Here is a 19,842-nt window from a genome sequence, read left to right on the forward strand (position 1 = left end):
TGTTCATGTAAATATTTTTCACAGAGTTAAAGTAAAGGCATTTTCTGCATGGATAATAAAGGTGTTATTATTAATAGTAGTAATAGTATTATGAAATAAAAACTAAAGAATTATGTTAAGACATATTTTATATGGAAGCTCTTTAATAGCATTCAACAAATTACATAATTTACTAGTAGGAATACTATAAGTGTGCAGTATATTTGCTACACTGTAGCAAATAAAGGCCTACCATTATCTCTAATATTAAAAAAAAAAATATAAAAAAAATGCCTTATAATATTAATAGCATTGTAACTAACTAAAAGCAATTAAATTATTATTGAATACACAACAACAGTATTGACCATCACTGTATTAGTTCACATTGTCACATTTTTAAGCTTAATTGAATACTATCAACTATTAATGTTTAACAAACATCATCATATTAAATTTTACATCCATAATAAAGAAAAGCAATTACACAAAATATTTTCCAAGACACACACAACACATAAGATTGTCAATAAAATGTATGGTTCTTATTTTTCTTAAAGACTTCTCTTTAAAGTTACAAATAGCTACATTGGAACCATTGGTTACTTTTAATAAACAATTACAAGCCACTTAGGTTAACACCATTTTTAAAGATAATTCTATCAATTACAAAATGATTAATCATTACTGACATCTCAAGATAAAATAAAACATCTAACTTCATAAATTGGTTTATTTTTGTTAAAGCTTATATCAACTCACTGTGATAAAAAGTTTGCACACTTATTTGTTGCACACCCTATCTTGGATCAAGTTGAAACTTTGCACAATTATTTATTGTACCTGAAATCAAGAATCAATTTTGTAAACTTTTGGAAATTAAATATTTTGTTTGGTATCAAACTAGGGAAAGAAATTGTACTTGATACATTTTTTTTAATTAAAAGCATTTTAAAAGCAACCATGGTAACATTCATAAGATACCCCCTATCTAACTGGTTCAGACAAGTGATAGGATCATAACCTTGAGAAAGCATGAAATTACACTAAATAAAAACAATTGTTAAAATTTCTAATAGCAGATGTATTGATGTTAGTCTAGAAAAGTGATGCTCAACTTAATTCAACCTGCAGGCCATTTTAATTTCCAACACTTGTGTCACGGGTCATATGATCTAAAAGGTAATAAAATAAAATTGAACTGAAACTTTTTTATTAGATACCAGTGGATCTAGTACTTACATTAATCAATATTTTTACACATCAGAAAATGGCTTCATTTATCTACTTAAAATAAGAGCAACATTGTAGCTAACCTGACCACCTCTTCATTTTATTGTCTCTTTTGATTAAATATTCCCATTGGTCCTCCAATCTATAGGCATAGTTTAACCATATTATATTCATGGCTCAAGCCAAAAATGTTGTCATATTTGTTTTATAATGCCATTTATAGGTTGCTTTTTTCAAAAAAGAGACAATTTTTCTATACAAATTCAATTTGTTGGCTTATTATCTTGTAGGCCTACTGTGTCATTGACACAGGAAAAAATCCATAAAAATCAATTTGGGTCATCATGTATTTAAAGAAATATTTAGCAAGGCTTGCTTATTTAAAAAGCAGATGAAAGAAAGCATTTTAAATAAGACTTCAGAAATTGAAAAAAAAAGTAAATGTTCTTTCATTTTCAATAGAATTATTGGTCTGGTCTGTGAAGCATTACCCAAAAGTGCCACTTAATGTTTGCTCTAGACAATATTTTCAATTTATAATTAAGATTTACAACTTTTTTTTTATTTAATTGTGATTGAATTCAATCTGTGATTGTTATCCTGGTCAGAGCTCATCATTGAATATTAGGAGCATTTTTGGCACAGAGCTTAAAAATATTTTTTTTTCAATTTCCACCTTTACAATGTGTGATGCACACAGGTTCTTGTTGGCACTGGATAGATCCACATGGAGAGAGAGCATAAAGGAAGGGTCTCGGATTGCAGATGCCATACACAACAGCAGCAGGAAGAAAGGTGACAATGCAATGGTGCCTGGTGATTACATGTGCTCAACCTGTGACTACAGCTGTGTATCAAGGATTGGCCTCTCTAGCCACACCAGAAGTTGCAAAGAGAAAAGATCTTTTCTCGAGAAGTAAAATGCCACAGACATGAAATCTTCAGGCAGCATCTAGATCTAAATGATGTTGTCAGCATTAGAATCTATGTAGTAAATTTAAAGGCTGTTAGGGTTATTTTTCTTTCAGCAGCACTTGCAGGTAGTATTATTGGAGTTTCAGAAGTTGTTGATCTAGTTGTATTCAAAACAGGGCTGCAATCAAGAAAAAGAAATACAAAATGTTAATAAAAGAAATAATTCATTTTTCTGAAAGTAAACATCTAAATATAATGTTCTTTAAAAATCTATTGTTTATGCGTGAAGATTGTTGAAATTTTCACAAGTCTATAGATTGCATTTTAAGAATCATGTTTTATAATAATAATCAAATTTGAAAAGTCTAGATTTAGAATTAATAAATAGAGATATAGAATCTAGATCTAGCAAGTAAAAATGTAGGATACTAAACAAAAAAAGTTCAAGTCAGTTTTAGTAAGTGCAACATGAGTCATACTCTAGAAAATAGATTTTAAAAAAGCCTAGATTCGACTAAACGCCTAATCTGGGCAAAAGTCAGAGAGGAATGGAGAAAGACAGTCGACGAATCTTGCATGGTGCCCCAACGGTCAATTAGACTAAGTGATAGGTAAAGGTATAAAGATCTTATATTATGTTGCTTGATAACATTGACGTCAACAACATCACAGTTTCATAACTTATGATAATCTATGGATTCGTCTCTGTAATAGGTCAACTTATGATAATCTATGGATTCGTCTCTGTAATAGGTCAACTTATGATAATCTATGGATTCGTCTCTGTAATAGGTAGGCCTACTATAGAAACTGTCTACGAACATAAATCATGATAGCACCATACAAGGACTGTCGTTAACTTCCAACCAACAATACAGACAATTAAAGATGCTGACAACAATGTTCAGGGTAGTATCAGAATCCACAGTATTGAACCAACGATGAAATTAAAAAAAAAAAACAGTGAAACCCTATTGAAATAAATAACAGATTCCAACGTCTAAAAGTACAAAGACGAACGAATCCGTTCAAAGAGTATCGTACAATATAAATTAAAACTCACCCTAAACAGGGGTCAAATAGTCCTAACAAGAATTAATAGGCTAAAATCCAAGGCAGTTTGCTCAGGCTGGCCAGTAGTAAAAAAGACATGAATCATTCAGGACCACAAAAAAAAGTACAACTTGTCTATCAATTACAATATGACGAAAATGCTCTCAAAATAAGAGCTGATAAATTACGTCACAACAAGACTATGCGACAAGGAAAAAAAAATACATAAAATATTAATACAACGAATGACGTCATCGCCTATTTGATTGTGTTCATTTTTACAAAAATACTCAACAACATTACTAACTGCGACAAGCTTAATTGGACAAAGTCTTAACTACATTGAATCACATATGTGTATGAGCTACTGTACGTAAGCGTTTATAGTGTATATGGTCTTCTCAAGTAGATCTGTAATGAAACTTGTAGAAGGTAGATATCTCCACAAAAGTCCTGCGTAGGACCTCCTGGCTCCACTAACACAAATCTTATCTGTAGGTTCTGCGCTAGCGTTTTAGTCAAGCATTCATACAAGAAGTTTTCGTCAAGCTGACTTTGGAAGCGACTCTGACCTTGTTATAATGACCTTCAACTTACACACACACACACAAAAGGTAACAAAAACAAGGATCTACGAGGATACAATTTACATTAAACTAATACATTGAAAGACCCCTGAATAGCCTGAATAAATTTGAGGCACAAATATAGGACGCTTTGCAGACCTCAATATGACGGACTCCAATGACCAGGGTGTCGACACACAAATCGATAAGCTTAAATATAGCTGGACGCCGTAAACGAATTCTGCTATCTGGGATCCACAATTAAAGATGACCTGTCTCTAGAAGAGGAGATAAAAAAAACTCATAGGAAAGGCTGCCTCGACCTTCGCTAGACTCAGACCAAGACTTTGGGAAAACAATAAGCTAACTACGGTGACCAAAATGGAAGTCTACAAGGCATGCGTTATGAGTACACTGCTGTATGGCAGTGAATCATGGACCACCTACGCAAAGCAAGAGAGAAAACTGAACTCCTTCCATTTGAGATGTCTCCGTAGGATCTTGAATGTTACATGGAAAGAAAAAGTGTGCATTACTGAGATCCTTGCGTGATCAGGTACTAGCAGCATCTTTACAGCCCTCAGACAACGCAGTTTGCGCTTGCTTGGACATGTTCGGCGGATGGAGGACAAGCGCATCTCGAAAGTCATCCTGTATGGTCAACTCGCGACTGGCACATGAAAAACTGGTCGCCCCACCTCCGTTACATAGATGTAATAAAACGTGACCTCAAATCAGTGAACATCAATACTGACAATTGGGAAGACATAGCTCTGGACCGCAACAGATGACAGTGACCAAGAAAGCTATGGACAGTGAAAGTACATGGGTCTCAGCTCATGGAGAAAAACGTACAATCCGAAAAACGGCCAGCTCCTCTACCACCGAAGCAAAAGGCACCTTAACCTGCGCTATCTGTGGACGAAAGTGTCTTTCCAAAATAGGGCTCCACAGCCACATGAGGAAGTGTGCTCTGAGATGAATCATAGTCGTTCTACGACTGAAGGAGGCCAATGAATGAAAATATAGAAAATAGAATAATAAACACAGATAGGCTACAGCTCTGAGGCTGTCCAAAAACAAAACAAAAAAAAACAACTGGGGTAACAAAAGATACTCCAACAAGCGATAACAGCTTGAAAAATTGTATGCCTACAACTCAAAATATGCCCTCGAATACAAAAGTGTCCTTTTGATAAAGAACGAAATTTAAAAAAAAAAAGCGAAGCAGCGAATAGAAAAACAAAATGTCACGAAATTTAGGAGGGACTGAACAAAAACAACAGTTAAAAAAAAAAAAAAAGCTTAGCGTACCAGCTGTAAAGGACCTCACACCCTCGAATAATTGTAAAACTAAAATAATACAGGCATATCGGCCAAAATTAAAACTGGCCAGTTCAGGTGTGTGGTCATTACTCGATCACTTGTAACTAAAATTGTTTATTCTACTTTGGCCGGCCACTTCGCAAAATGCCGGGTATTCCCTGGCCAATGCCCAATATGTGGATTCAAGTCTGTTAAGTAAGCGTAAGGTTGCTGTAACGATAATTTTCAGCTTGCTGCTTTTTCAAGAAAATACCCTGCCTTCGTCACATCTGTGTGTGTGTGTGTTGTTGTTGTTGTTTTTTTTTTACTGCAGTTTTATTGTTAGTATTATTCCTCGGCTCGTGCGAAGCAGAACGTTTTGACACCGGGCATTTTGGTGCTCAACGTATTAGAATCATTATACATTTTCATTTATTATGTCTTTTAAAAAATGATCCTTTTCAATGTTTTGTATGTTTTCGGACGCCTCCAAGCGAGAGTATGGTGGAAATGGAATAAATCGCCCTGGCTGTCTACAAAGATCAGTGTCTACCAAGAAGTGGTTCTCCCTACCCTTCTATAAAGATCGGAGAAATGGGTACTATACAGAAAGCAGATACTTCTTGAACGCTTTTCCCAATGACATCTGCGCTCCTCCAGGAACATACGCTGGCAAGAGCCGCAAGACCACATCACAAGCAGCGATGTTCTTGTGAATGCGATATGGACATGATAGAGGGATTGCTTATAATAGTTTGACAGCGACGTTGGGCAGGGCATGTATATCGTACGGGGGACGACCGTATGCCAAAGGCAATCTTTTGGTAAGACGAAAGATGGTTGGAGTCTTTGGAGCAAGTATACAGCCATGCTTCACGCCATTCTTTACAGAGAAATAAGCTGATATGTCACCATTGTATCTGATTTGTTTCTTTTGAGACTCATGCTGTTGGTTCAAAATAGTAACTTGGAAGGCATCCGATCCAAGATAGTATCCTACACACGCCATCGCGTACTCACTATGTGTCAGATGTTTTGGTAGTAGATTCTAGTAGTAGTAGTTTTTTGGTAGTAGATTCTATATTTATAGTAAATTTACAATAAAGGTCATTCATGCGAGAGATACCAAACATTGTATTGGCCGGGTTTCTTAATGTGTTAGCTTGATTTTTACATGAATTGTTTCAGACACGGGAAAAAAGTTTGACCTATTTTTAGTGAAAGCAGACGTGTTATTGCAGTTCATGCGCGCACATATTTCTTTTCGATCATTTACTTTTTATATAGAAATGTGCTTCATTGAAGTTCAGATATTGGAATAATTAGATTCTTCAACAGATTGGATTATTATAATCATACGGGTATTACAGGCAAAGTTTGGATTATTTATTACGCAAAGGTAAGATTCTTTTTCTTAGAAGCTAAAAAAGAAATGACATGAACATCCAACTTCATGAAAAGATCTATTAAAAAATGTAGGCCTAAGTCAATATAAAAAAGACAACTTACAAATAATGAAAAAATAACAATACTGTATAAATGTCTCTGTCTCTCTTTCTATGTATAGGCCTATATAAAGCAATATATATACAGATCTATATACGCAGGGCTTTTTTTGTGACGGAAGGCATCGATACGGCGTACCGCACCTTTTTGAATGTGGGGAAAAAAATATTACTTTTCTTGTATTTTAACGTATATTATTAATTTATTAGTAGTTAAAAGTTAGGCAATCAATCACTCAGTGAAATGCTTATTGTTCTATTATAGTACATTATTGACACGAGACATAAATTCGAAAATTATTTGCATTACAAAGAGAGCAAAAGATTCTGACGATGGCATTGATTCTCATCTTATAAATTACTGACGTCACTTTAAAAGAAAGATGAAGATTACATCTTACGCGTGTCAATCTAGTCATGCATGTTATCCAATGACTTGAATTCTGCCAAGTCATTGGTTTTCCTGGCTGACTCAAATAACCCATTCAATGCTCTAATAGCACAAGGCAGGGGTGGACTGGGTATCAAAATCGGCCAGGGCATCACCATATAAACCGGCCCACAAATAGCATGTTGTAGTCAAGATTTTTTCGGTGTGTGTGTGGGCAGGATCTAGAATCGGTAACCGTTACAACAGAAGTCGCAATGGTTTCCTTTTTTACGGAGTTTTCACCCTATATGGCGTAATGCTGTGATAACCGCCGTACTTCAGCGAGGCCGCATGCGCCTGACAGCTTGCCTGGGTCGAGGTCCGGGTAACATATAAAGGCTCTCGACCAGACCGGCCCATTTGGTGCCAGCCCACCGGGCATTTGCCCGTTTGCCCTTAAAGCCAGTCCGCCCCTGGCACAAGGAAAGCACTTACTTTTAAGTCTTCTATCCAAAAGGTTTCTAAATTTAGCGATTTTACAAAAGGTGTTGTCTAATCAAACAAGAATATTCGTTTGTTATGAATCCCGCTGCTCTATTTTGTGTCTGTTACAGTTTATTCACTTTCTTTGAGTTGAGGGGTTCCAAACAGATGCATATATTCTACTATTCGCATACTATGAATAACAGCACAATAAACCACTTTTTTTTTAAGGCAAAACAAATCAAAGTCGATTAAAACTATTTTGTCATCTCAAAAAATTGAGAAACTATTTTAAGCTTACTTTATTTATGTATCATCATTTGTAACTGTAAGTGTTCTTACATAGCTTATATCAATTCACCCTATCTTAATGTTTTCTTGAGTTGATTGCTGAAACCTAACCCTTCCTGCCATAAATAGGCCTACTGCCAGTGGAAGTGTATTTTCAATGTACATTGACAATCAGTGAGCGAAGGCTTAATCTAAGCCTGAAACATAAAAATAGTGATATTTCTCAAATACAACATGCAGCCCTGATTGATAAACTGACAGTAGACTAATTAGCTACTTTATTTCAATAGTCAACCCTTTTACTGCTTCGATCTTATGTGTAATTTGACTGCAGCAATTTGAATATTTCGGGTTTGATATAGCTAGTGTGTTGTTGTTTTTTTTGTTTTGTTTTATCATTGTATGTGTGAAGTTTCAAGTTTTTTAACAAATAAATTGCATTGAACCCAATTACTTAGTTTTGCTATAGCTTAATTTCATAAAATCCAACTTAACTTGAAACCGAACTTTAGATCCGACCGAACCGAACATTAAATCGAATATCAGCATGTCAAAAAAATTGGGGCATCTCGATTCTTTATTCGTGGTTTTCATTCTGTGGTAATTATACGTTTCCAAAAGATTCAAAAGGGACTAATCAGCTTTTTAAGTTTCGGAAATTTTCTCTCCCGCCTTGTGTCCTTGACATCAAATGTGACACAGTCAACTTCTATCTGCATTGTGGGCAGTCTTCTTAGCCACTCGGGTGGAACCATGCTCTTAATTTAAGCATGTGTGGGTTGACCCGACGTTTTTGATTCGCAGAGAAATTGTGTCTATTTTAAGGAACTATACAAAAACATTAAACGATAATATGAAACACAACAAAGTGCGTTTATATAAGTGCTTGCTAGCAGTAGTGGAAAAAATGTTGCTTGAAAGAAGAATGCAGTTAAAACAATTACAAGGCGAGTGTAAAAAAAAATAATTAAAAGTGGGGTTGGTGAATCTTGTAAAGCAACTCCGCTAAATTCTTGGTATTTGTTCGCGGTCTTTGTCAGGATTCTTTATTAATAAATCGGCTCGCAATCCCTCCCACAAAATATTTAGAGGTTTTAAGTAATTAATTAGCACCAAACTATACTTTGTTACTAACAGGAGAATCTTTGTTTTTATAGTTTCAACTTAAACAGATATATTATAGATAGGCCTAAACATTTGACAGATGGTTCGAAAGCGTTGGCCTATAGATCCTATAGTTTGCCGTATTGATATCTAGATTTATTGATCTACACAGACAGTTATATGCTCAGAGCATTCGGGTAATCAGCCCTAGGGAAAAAATGTAACACTTTCATCCACACCCCTCCCTCTCTGCTCTACACTGAACACTAAAAGTTGGACAGTAGACCATTAGTGTGTTGGATTGGTCAGATAGGCCTAGCGTGTATAGTCGATGTCTCGATACGTTGACTAGTTGCTATAAATGATGAAAAGACTGCCTTGTATTGAGTAGCGAACAAATAACATTTGTCAATGAAAAATCTAGATCTGGATGTAATAAAACGGTTGCCTGAGCTAGCCAGGAAAACCAGTGACTTGGCAGAATTTAGGTCATTGGTTAATATGCATGACTTAATGCATGATGTGTATGACGTAATCATCTTCTTTTTTTTTGAAGTAACGTCTGTATTATATAAAATAAGATAAAACGGGACCTCAAAACAGTGAAAATTGATACTGGGAAGACATAGCCCTAGAACGCACTACGTGGAGAGAGATGGTGACCAAGAAATGTATGGACAGTGAAAAATCATGGACCTCAGCTCTGGAAAAAAAAAGTGTGCTATACGAAAATGTCCGGCTCATCTAGATAGACCAACAAAGCGAAATATGCCACCTTAACTTGCGTAAAATGTGGACTGGAGTGTCTCTCCACAATAGGGCTCCACAGTTATATACATGAAAAAGTGTTCTGCGAGAATAACCTTAGTCGTTGTACGACTGAAGGCGGCCAACACTTTTACACAGGTCAAGTGTGTCTTACCCCGCCCTATTTTTGAAAAAATGGATCTAGCGTGCAGCAGTTACGTGTGTTTAGGATTTTTGTAAATTTAAGATCTACTAGTGACTATTCTAATATAAGCTATCAGTAATACCGCGCTAAGATAATTATTTATTCTTAAACTGTATAATTATTACTGATTTTAAAAATAAAATTCGAATAAAAAAAAAACTGTGTCCTTGAAAAAAAAAGACCACGCATTTCCCCTTTGTTAGCACCTCCTACCAGCACAGCTCTCTCTCTCAATATATATATATTGCCACAAAGCGCAATGTGTTGCAAAGACACTCCTTTGAAACAGATAATAATGTCATTACAAATGGATAAAATAATACACTCAAACACAAACTCTATTATTCTGTTTACACCCCCTTTCTCCTTACACAATTCCACTTTCCAACATTCACACATTTTCAGTGTAAAGGAACAAATCTCAAGACTCAATCCACGCAAAGCCATCAGACCAAGTCAAGACACACTAGAAAAAGTTCAGTGAAAGCGCAACACACAGGTATAAACCAGGCCATCTACACAGCCCCAAAACATTGCTCTAGTTTTATTGACAACAATGATGCTAGTGGGAGGAGCCAATTATTGATCGACCAAGTGGCTAAGGTCAAGCCGTTAATGAGGTCACAAACACTAAGCATGCTGGTACGTTGATGCTTTTTGTATGTGTGTGCGACAGACACTGAGCGTGCTCGAAGATACGTTGTTGTTTTTTTTTTGTCAACCAGGTGGCTTGGAGAAGGCGGAATTTATCTAGATTTAGATGTATAGGTAACACAGTTCACAAGCTATCATAGCTTTTTAGCCCCCCCTCCGGAAAAATATTCAGTACTGACTTTGGGGCCTTATTCTTTTGTCAGACACTGACTGTGTTTAATATATATAGACCATATAGATTATAGATACTTCAGAGCAGCCCATGTTTTGTTTTTAGGTCAACCAGGTAAACTGATGTGTCCTCGAATGCCTAGGCCTAGGGGATGGCGGGATTATCTAGATCTAAATACTTAATATAGACTATAATCTATACGTAGATCTAGATTAGATATATAGTCTATTTATAGTAGTCTAGATACTATAATACTAGATTTAGATATGTTCTTAGAATCTAGATCCAGAGCCAAATGCTACATTTAATGATTTTTAATCTAGATCTAGATGTATTGTATGTCTAAATCTAGAGCTAAATCATCCCCTTTGGGTGTCGAATGACTATTTGCGAGGGGTCGCCTAAGATAATTTTTTTTGGGTGGGGGGCTATTTTCATCGGAAGTTGTTTTTTTTAAAATATATTTCTGTGTGTCTCTAACGCAGCGGTTCTCAACCTTTTAAGTTCGGCGACCCCTTTTTACAATCCCCCACTCTGCCGCGACCCCCCCCCCCCCACACACACACATACAGCAATAGAAGAGTAGACAATAACAATCCATATTTTCGATGGTCTTAGGCGACCCCTGGCAAATGGTCAATCGACCCCCAAGGGGGTGGCGACCCACAGGTTGAGAACCCCTGCTCTAACGTGTTGTAACAAGCATATGTGTTCTATAGTCGAAATACATTTATACTTTTAGATGACGTAGGTTTGGAAAATCATTCAGATTATATTATCACTGGACAAATTATGAAACGATCGTCAAGTATCAATAAAATAAAAAGTAATACTAATAGAGATAGATCTAAGAACACTGACAAATAGCCAGGAGATACGAATGACACTTAAGTGAATGTATCATCAATGAAAGTAGACGTGATTTTTATTGGTAGTTACTTCTTTCTTTTCACTTTTATAATTGTTATTTGAAAATATTTGTTGCGGACCACATCTTCGTTGTTGCAGTATACTTTTTCAACAACCGAAATTACTGTCGATTAATTGCGGAATGAAATATTTCTATGGAGATGATCTAATCAGGTAAATCACATTTACCTCAGCCAATGAACGAAAAAGATGGTATGGTTGGGGTCGCCGTCTAGTTTAAAATTGGATTAGGGGGTCGAGGAGCTAAAAAGGTTGAGAACCGCTGGTCTAGTCAGAATTATAGATCTAGATTCTAGATCTAGCTCTTTATCTCCCAAGCGACGATAATAGCGTCGGTCATTTTTGTAAAAGCCGATTAAGCGTCAACATTGTCGTCGGTGCAGTTAAACATCTTTGTTTCGTTCCTATTCTTGGTTAATAATTTTAAATGCTTATATTCTAAATCTACGTGATTTCCGCTTGCAGAAGAGTTCACGGTTTACTTCCTTCAACGTGGGTTTAATATTACAGAAAGTTGAGAAAGTCGTCTTTTTTTTGTTGTTGTTTATGTTTGGAAATGGGTCGATCCTCTAAAACTTGTAGATCTAAATTATATTCAGATCAACGGTAATCATGAATGTGAGCGTCAAAAATTATTTTTCGCGACATTCCTTGTTGTCTCTTCCTGGCCAAAAATAAATCCAGATTTGTTTATCAAAAATAATTTTGGCATCATTAAGTGCTGCCAACTAAAAATGAGAAACACCCATTATGTACATATGTATTAATGTTAGACACAATAATTTAGACCACAATAAAATAGTTCTTTTTTTTTTTTTTAAAGATTTATTGCAATCAATTTTTGTGTGTATGCTAAATAGATGTTACTTTTCATTGTCACTGAATTATGAATTATTACAATCTCTGAGTAAATTCTTTTTTTTGTGTGAATTACCTACGTCTGTATTTTATAGGACAAGATCTGGATTGAGATTTTTTTTTAAATAGCTTTTATGAATTGCTAGACCAGATTCCATATATATTATTTTAAATAGTTTTTATTTTCATAAAGAGCATTTTTCATGCTTATAGCATGCTCAGAGCACTATGGTCCAATCTGTTTTCAGGATCACTTGGGGGGGGGGGGAGGTATCCAGGGAAAATGTTTTCAGTAATGCTTTTAGTTGCTCAGTAAGCACAACTCTGAGTCCGATGTTGAGAACCCCGAGCCTCTTTATATGTAGCTATCACAAGCCCAAGCGTTTTATGTCTCTCACGCTTGTCATATAGCGATTTCTATTTATTTATTTCTCTTGCTGTATTTTGAAAGTATGGTAAACGATGTTAAAAAGGGTAATTAATTTATGTAAAAAAGAAAAAAAAAAGCTTATTATTATATAGTGAGTAGCATACGCCGATATTTTTCAGAGCCTGCATTAGGTCACTGCAACCTATGCGACCGCAGTGAGCCACGCACTGTCATAGAACCCACTCTAATCCTATGTGTAAATTATTAAAACGAAACCATTTTATAACTTATAACAGATTTTCCGTGGTCTTCTGGTTTACAAGAAGCTCCTGGAAGGTGACTTCTCACAATTTATGGAAAAAAGATACTTGCGTGTGTAGGTCTACTGTAATAGTCCTGCCTTGTATTGTTTGATGGCTGTCGGAGTTCGACACTCTGGGGGCCTCAGACAGGACAGGGGTGAAGAGCCCCATGTCCAGGCCTGGTGGTTGGATAAAAGCAGCCTTTCTAACCATCAACGGGATAATGGCGCCTACGGCGCCGACGCCCTACTGGACTTCACTGAAGGAGGCATGGGCAGAGGCGGCCTTAGCAGTGCGCGGGGCCCTAAGCCGTAAGTTTAGGCTATATATCCATACCACATCACATCACTAAATGTCTCGTCCGCCTCTAATGCTGCAGGTCTTATTTTTGCTACAAAACATAGTACCTTACTTATGTACTGTACTATTGGCCGTTTGACTACATTACATAATGTACTTTATGAAAGATTTTGCCTTAAAGTTTAATCAACGTAACTAATGATTAAGACATTTGTTCATGAACAATCAACAAACTACATAATAATATTTCTGCTAAACACTCTGAAGGTTAAGATTATGGCCGCCGCAAGAAGAGCGCAAAAGGTCGATTGTTGATGCGAATAATGTGTGCTTGGACTCCTTGGTGCTTTCCCTTCAAGTTTACACCATTGTATTTGTATCCCTGGACACGACAATCGGCGATGTCCTGACCAACGTTCACTAGCGCAGCAAGAAGCGCCATGACAAACCATTTCCTGTTAAGTTGTCAACATTAGGATACGTCCAAAAAAACTCAATATAAGGGACATCAGCTCTTTGTGGCTAACATGAGGTGTGTAGTCAAGAATGACGGGAAAACATTTTGCAAGTTTGATTTTATCAATAATGTTCCCTTTTACTTCTGATGCCATAATGCTCATATTCTCGTTTTGAATCCTATGCCCGATGTAATGGCCGTGAGCCTCGGCGTTCTTAATTCTTCGAAGATGTACTTGCATGGTTGGGTCGACTTCGGCTATAACCGTTGTTCGTTTGTTTCTCTGTTCTCCCATGATAAGCGGTGTTGTTTTCTTAAAGGTAATGTACAATTGCTAGAATTTTTGCTAAGACTGCGCGCTACAGCAGTTTTACTTTTCTATTTTTTCTTGCATCACGTTATTCGTTGTGCTACCATTTGACATTCTTAGAGCTAAATCCAACCAGAAAGTCACACACTTAATGGGATTTACAGAAACCTCGTGCTGCTGAAGTTTATGTCATGTTAAGAGCTTACATAGAAATAGTATTTGGTATTATAAAGATGCCTGGAAAGATTTCCAAAGATATTGAGTATATATGAGAATCGTTCTGGTTTTCGAAGCTGACAGTGCTAGGGAATCTCCAATCGCAGGGCCTGGAAAGGTTGTCCCACTTGCCACCCCCTAAGACCACTACTGGGCATAGGCGTAGCCAGGGGGGGTTGGGGGTTCAATAATGTTCCCTTTTTCTTCTGATTACATCAGGTCCATAAGTTGTTTCGAAACTGTCATATCTTTGACATATGCTGATAACGCGAATGTTTATTTGTATAGCATTAGGGCCTCTTCTGGCTTTGTTAGAATGTTCTTTGTGCAAACATTAAATAACTTTATCCTGATCAATTTTGTTGTTGCGTAGTGCCACTATGTTCACTGAGTAATTTGACCACAACACATATGTTTAGAAGCAAGCATCGTCTCAACAGACAAAACATTTAATAATCATAATAAAATAGTGCATAATAACTTGGCAACTCCAGACATGGAAATACATCACTTAGAACCCATTTATATTACATCTCGTATCTCTTACACAATACATACATACATCTCTTTACTCACAGGAGTCCAAAAGGTAACTTAGGTTTTCACCCTGTGGTCAAATACAGACCAATTATTTCTTCGTAAATAAGGCACGAGATAGTCAAATGACTATTAACTCACTCCATGCCACATTGAATCTCTAACGAGTATGTGACAGAAACCTATGCCAGATGTTATGTTCTGGTGTCTGGGCTGTAAATTGTTTGATAGTTAATATCGAGCCTTTCCTGTTTCGTGTAATCTTTAAGCGCGCGAGAGAGTTGTCATGTTTTTTTACACCTTCAAATCAATTAACTTCTGATACGAAGCAACTTAGCATATAGTGATTTCACTGAAATAAAGTTTATGAGGATAAGCTATATAATTGTAATAAATTGGAATAAGCTAATCTGTAGTTCATGTCCGACCATGTACGCTTTGTTATGGGCTTGCAATTCAAAATTCTGTAGCACGTAGTCGTGACGATTTTTTTTTCATTTGCACATAATTATAGCTATCATTATATTTAGTAAAGGCCTAGAATATGATAAAATGTTATTTTCTTTTTGTCTTAGAGGAAAAATTCTAGGCAGCTGTCAATTTGAGAAGAATTTTGAGTTGGATGGCTGTCTGGTCGTGCGGTTTGCGTGCTGGATTGTCGTTCAGATTTATGATGGTCAAGGGTTCAAACCCTGCACGCTCCCATCCCCCGTCGTCCTGCGAGAGGTTTGGACTAGGAAGTAATTATCTTCAACTCTGAAGGAACATCCGAAACATGTAAAACATTTTACGAACAAACAAAACAACATGTTTGGTGCATTTTAAAATAGTTAGGCCTACTATAAGTGAAACCACACCAACTGCTTTATGTGTAATCAGTGCCTGCTTCTCGTGTGCTTCTGATGTGTGTTTTAATTGTAATCAATTATTCATCTGTTCTTGAACCAGTTTCCGTGTTGTACGTTGCAGTCTGTCCATCTTAGCATAAGTGGCCGCTCAAAAGCACACCAGCAGTCACATTAATGACATAATCAAAAACCAAACTGACCATGGTTAGGAACACTTCAGGGATGGCATCTTGAGGAAGGCGAGACTATTGGCAGACAAACTAGGTAATGAATTAGTGCTGCCGATAATTTGTAGTCGACATGAGACACACCAAGCAAAAAACATGTGTTTGGATTTTGGGATTATTAAAGAGCACTGCTTTACAGTCCGTATCTGGATTCGTTAGTTTCTTCATTAACGTCTCTCTTTTCAAGCAATACTAATGCTCAGTTCAACCTGTTTTGTTGACATCCTAAAACGATGCAAGAGCATGAAAAAAGTAGGCCTATTTATCTACTTATCTTATATCATACAGACGTTACTTAAAAAAAGAAGATGAATACGTCTTACGCGTCATGCATTTACAGTGAAATTAATATCACATAGGTGGGGGGTGGGGGGGGGGGGAGGGCGAGGGGACACCAGCTCTTTTCTTTAATATGCTCGGGGGGGGGAAAAATTGAAGCTATGACTTTGAACCATAGGTGGTAACTTGCATCCCCCTGCAAAAAATCCTGCGGGCGCCCATGAACACCCAATATATCTTGTCTATGAAATATACAATGAAATAAGTCTTGATGTGAAATGAAATCTACATGTTCTTAGCAGCTTGTTGTCCAGATACTTAACTACTATTAAAGACGAGCACATCAATTTCAACACATAAAACTAGTCAATTAAACTTCATACAGACTTTTATAATTGCTTAAATTCTCACGTGACTTCTACTGTGACCTAATCACTTCTCTTTACATCGCTACTTTTCTAAAATCTTCTAACAACTCTCAGGTCGACCGACTACTAGCCTACTTAGTTACTAGACTTTTAACAACTCTCAGGTCGACCGACTACTAGCCTACTTAGTTACTAGACTTGTAACAACTCTCAGGTCGACCGACTACTATCCTACTTAGTTACTAGACTTGGATTTCCTTCTACGTTTTCTTTTTTACACGGCTACTACAGCTTGACTTTCTTCTTAAATGGCTTATAGCCTTGCCGATTCTTTTATCCGTGGTTCAATAGAAGCGAGTCACAATGTCATCCTTTCTAGCTCTATATTGGCCAAAATCACCTAAATATTAGAAACTACTACAGGATTACTATTTTACCAGTGACTCAAATACAACAGAACAAAACATAATATTGATCTTATATTTAGATCTAGGCTATATAGACTTAACAAAAAAAAAAGCAAACTAACACACAAAAAACAAGTTCAGCATATATTTGTGTTATTGCAACTTTATTAATATAATTTACGCCTACAAACAAGCGTGCATCACCGGTTAAAGCAAGTGTAACAAAAAGAAAATCTCAGAATACTAAGTTGGCAACACCTCTGTGACATCATTGTAAACAAAATGGCAGCGTGCTGAGCAACCTTGACGTCGCTAATGCTTTTTGTTGATGTCATATAAATATAAAAGTTCTCTGTTTTACAAGAAAATCTTTTAAAAACACAATTTATATTTATTAATTGTATTTTTTAAAAAAATTTGAATTTTCGGCGAATCATTAATTTTTGACGCTCATCTTCATGATTACCCAGATCAACATGTAAAAGACCTTATTGATTCAGATAACAGTGATTTGTTTTAACTGTTCATTGTGATAGTTTTACTAGTTTTAGTGTCAGTCACTCAGTGTTACTAATCATTAATGACTTAATGAGTAATACTAATAGTTAATACTTAAATTAATAGTCTAATAACTGGTGACTGGTCTAATACTTATACTTATACTACTAACTTAGTCTTAGTAACTAGTAGTACTGTTAGATCTAGATTATTCTAGATCTAGATTTTAGAACTGAATCTGATAGTTCATAAGCTGATGAACCTGCCACGACCCTCCTAAAAACTAGACGTATTTATTAGTATTAGCCTTAGCGCAAAGACCGCAAAGAATACATCTAGATTTCTAGATTCTGGCCTGTTTCAACAAATTTGAAAAATGCAGAGATACGTACTAAAACAGAAAGCAATTTTACATACAGTAACATATATTCCTTCCAATAAGATTATAAGTCTAGATTAGTCTAGATCTACTAATCTACTTCAGCCAATGTGGTATACAGAGGTGTCAACATGAGCTTACTCGATTCTGAGTCAACTGAGCTTTACTCTACTAGATCTGATAATCTTGTTGATGCAATAAAGAGTTATGCAGTCTACATAATAAAAATAAACACTCTAGTACGCAGGGCATCCATTTTTACAAAATGGAAACCAGTTTCTAACTATGAAATTGATACATTTCTGGCCACGACTACAATGATGGGATTAGACTTGTCGTTACGTCCCACACATCCATATGGATTAATTTTATTGCCACAGTTAAAACATGGAAGTTGTTTTTTGTTCAGGCAAATATTATATAAATAGCAATGAATTACTTTTTGAAAGATATCATGTGCAGTGTAATTATTTTCTTACTGAAACTTAATGTTGCAAGTTGTTTGTTTTTTTCTCATAAATTTTCTATGGTGGTGACCTTGGATAATGTGCTCCAGTTTTGTACTCCATGAGTTTTTTATTGTTTTAGTGGTTCAATTTCATGAAAATATGAATAAGGATTATAAAACAATAGCATTTAATTCAGTTTGGAATAGAAATGATCTTCTTATGTGACTTGGATTACATTTTTTGTCGTCCAATGGTGAGTTTTCAGATTTTTATTTTTACTTTTCATAAAGCAAAAAAAACAAACCATAACACTTTAATTTATGCACTTGATTTTGTAATATCTAAAAAGAACATTCATTTTCCTTTAATTCAATATCAAAAACATTTCATTATTCTATGAGTGTAAATAAAAACGTTATGCCATTATAATTAGAACATGTTAGTGCACTACAATCGGATTAAATTAATAATTCAGTCAGAACGTGGAAAATAATTACGGAGATAAAGAGCTAGATCTACCATCTAGATCTAGATTCTAGATTGACTAGATCTATAGTCTATAGTCTAGATCTAACAGTAAACTAACCTGTTTCTAAGAAAGGAAAAGGATTTTTTTAAATATGTTAAAATCATAGCATGATAGTAAAGGCTACTAGATCTATAGAATGAGATCTAAGATCTAGAATAATCTAGATCTAGATTTAGACCTTAGTCTTAGTAATTATTAGTAATTACATCTACATCAAATTCTTTAAATTCTAGAATATTCTACACCTAAAATAATTTTCCTGTTATAAGTTATAGATCTATATTCTAGATCTAATCTAACCATAGAATAGATTACTAAAAAAAAAAGACCACACTAAATACAGCTCAAAGAATTCAAATATTGTTTTCTCAATCTTTCATCAGCACTCTATCCATAAACTTTTTTTATTGCATAATAATATATAGCATTTTTTAAACAAGAGTGTTACAAGAGCAACTCATTTACCTCTATTCTGCTATTTAAAAATTTGCATTATAATTAGCTAACAATCTCTACATTTTTATTCTGTTTGGGCTTCGTTGTTTTTACATTCTATATCTTGAATACACATACATCAGCATATATCATCAAAGAGTTAAATAAATACTTAGACTTTTTCAAGAACTAGAACCTTGTTGATCATAGATCTAGATCCATTACTCTACTCTGGGCTACTCTTTTTTAATGTAGCCATGTCTGTGTCTGTATCACCAAACTAGAATTTAATATATTCTGACTAGTATTATGCATGCCATATGCTTATCTGTATGTATAAACAAAAAATATATTATTTTAAAATATATACACTGTCTTCTTTCTTTTAAAATTTGATTATACTTGTGATAATGACATAACAGTGCATGCTATATCAAACATGATTATAGACTTTCTATATGGATTTTGCTCAGCAGATAGACTTACAATATCAGGCTTTAAGCACCTAGCTGGATAAAAGAAGTAACAGAAATGGGCCTGTCTTTCTAAAATGAGTTTAGA

At 35.5% G+C, this 19,842-nt stretch overlaps 1 long non-coding RNA gene across 2 annotated transcripts; it reads right to left on the minus strand.

Moving 5' to 3' along the window:
- Nucleotides 1-121: 121 nt before the first annotated feature.
- On the minus strand, nt 122-18,104 carry LOC129923284 (uncharacterized). Of its 2 annotated transcripts, none has more exons than XR_008775229.1 (2): nt 18,010-18,104; nt 122-2,305 (listed from the first exon to the last, which is right to left on the minus strand). It is a non-coding gene; the product is annotated as an uncharacterized LOC129923284 (long non-coding RNA). The 2 variants fall into 2 exon arrangements; XR_008775228.1 differs by lacking the exon at nt 18,010-18,104 and adding an exon at nt 3,191-3,424.
- Between the last annotated feature and the right edge of the window lie 1,738 nt (nt 18,105-19,842).

Source organism: Biomphalaria glabrata, chromosome 16 (assembly GCF_947242115.1).
Source record: "Biomphalaria glabrata chromosome 16, xgBioGlab47.1, whole genome shotgun sequence".
Classification (NCBI taxonomy): Eukaryota; Metazoa; Mollusca; class Gastropoda; family Planorbidae; genus Biomphalaria; species Biomphalaria glabrata.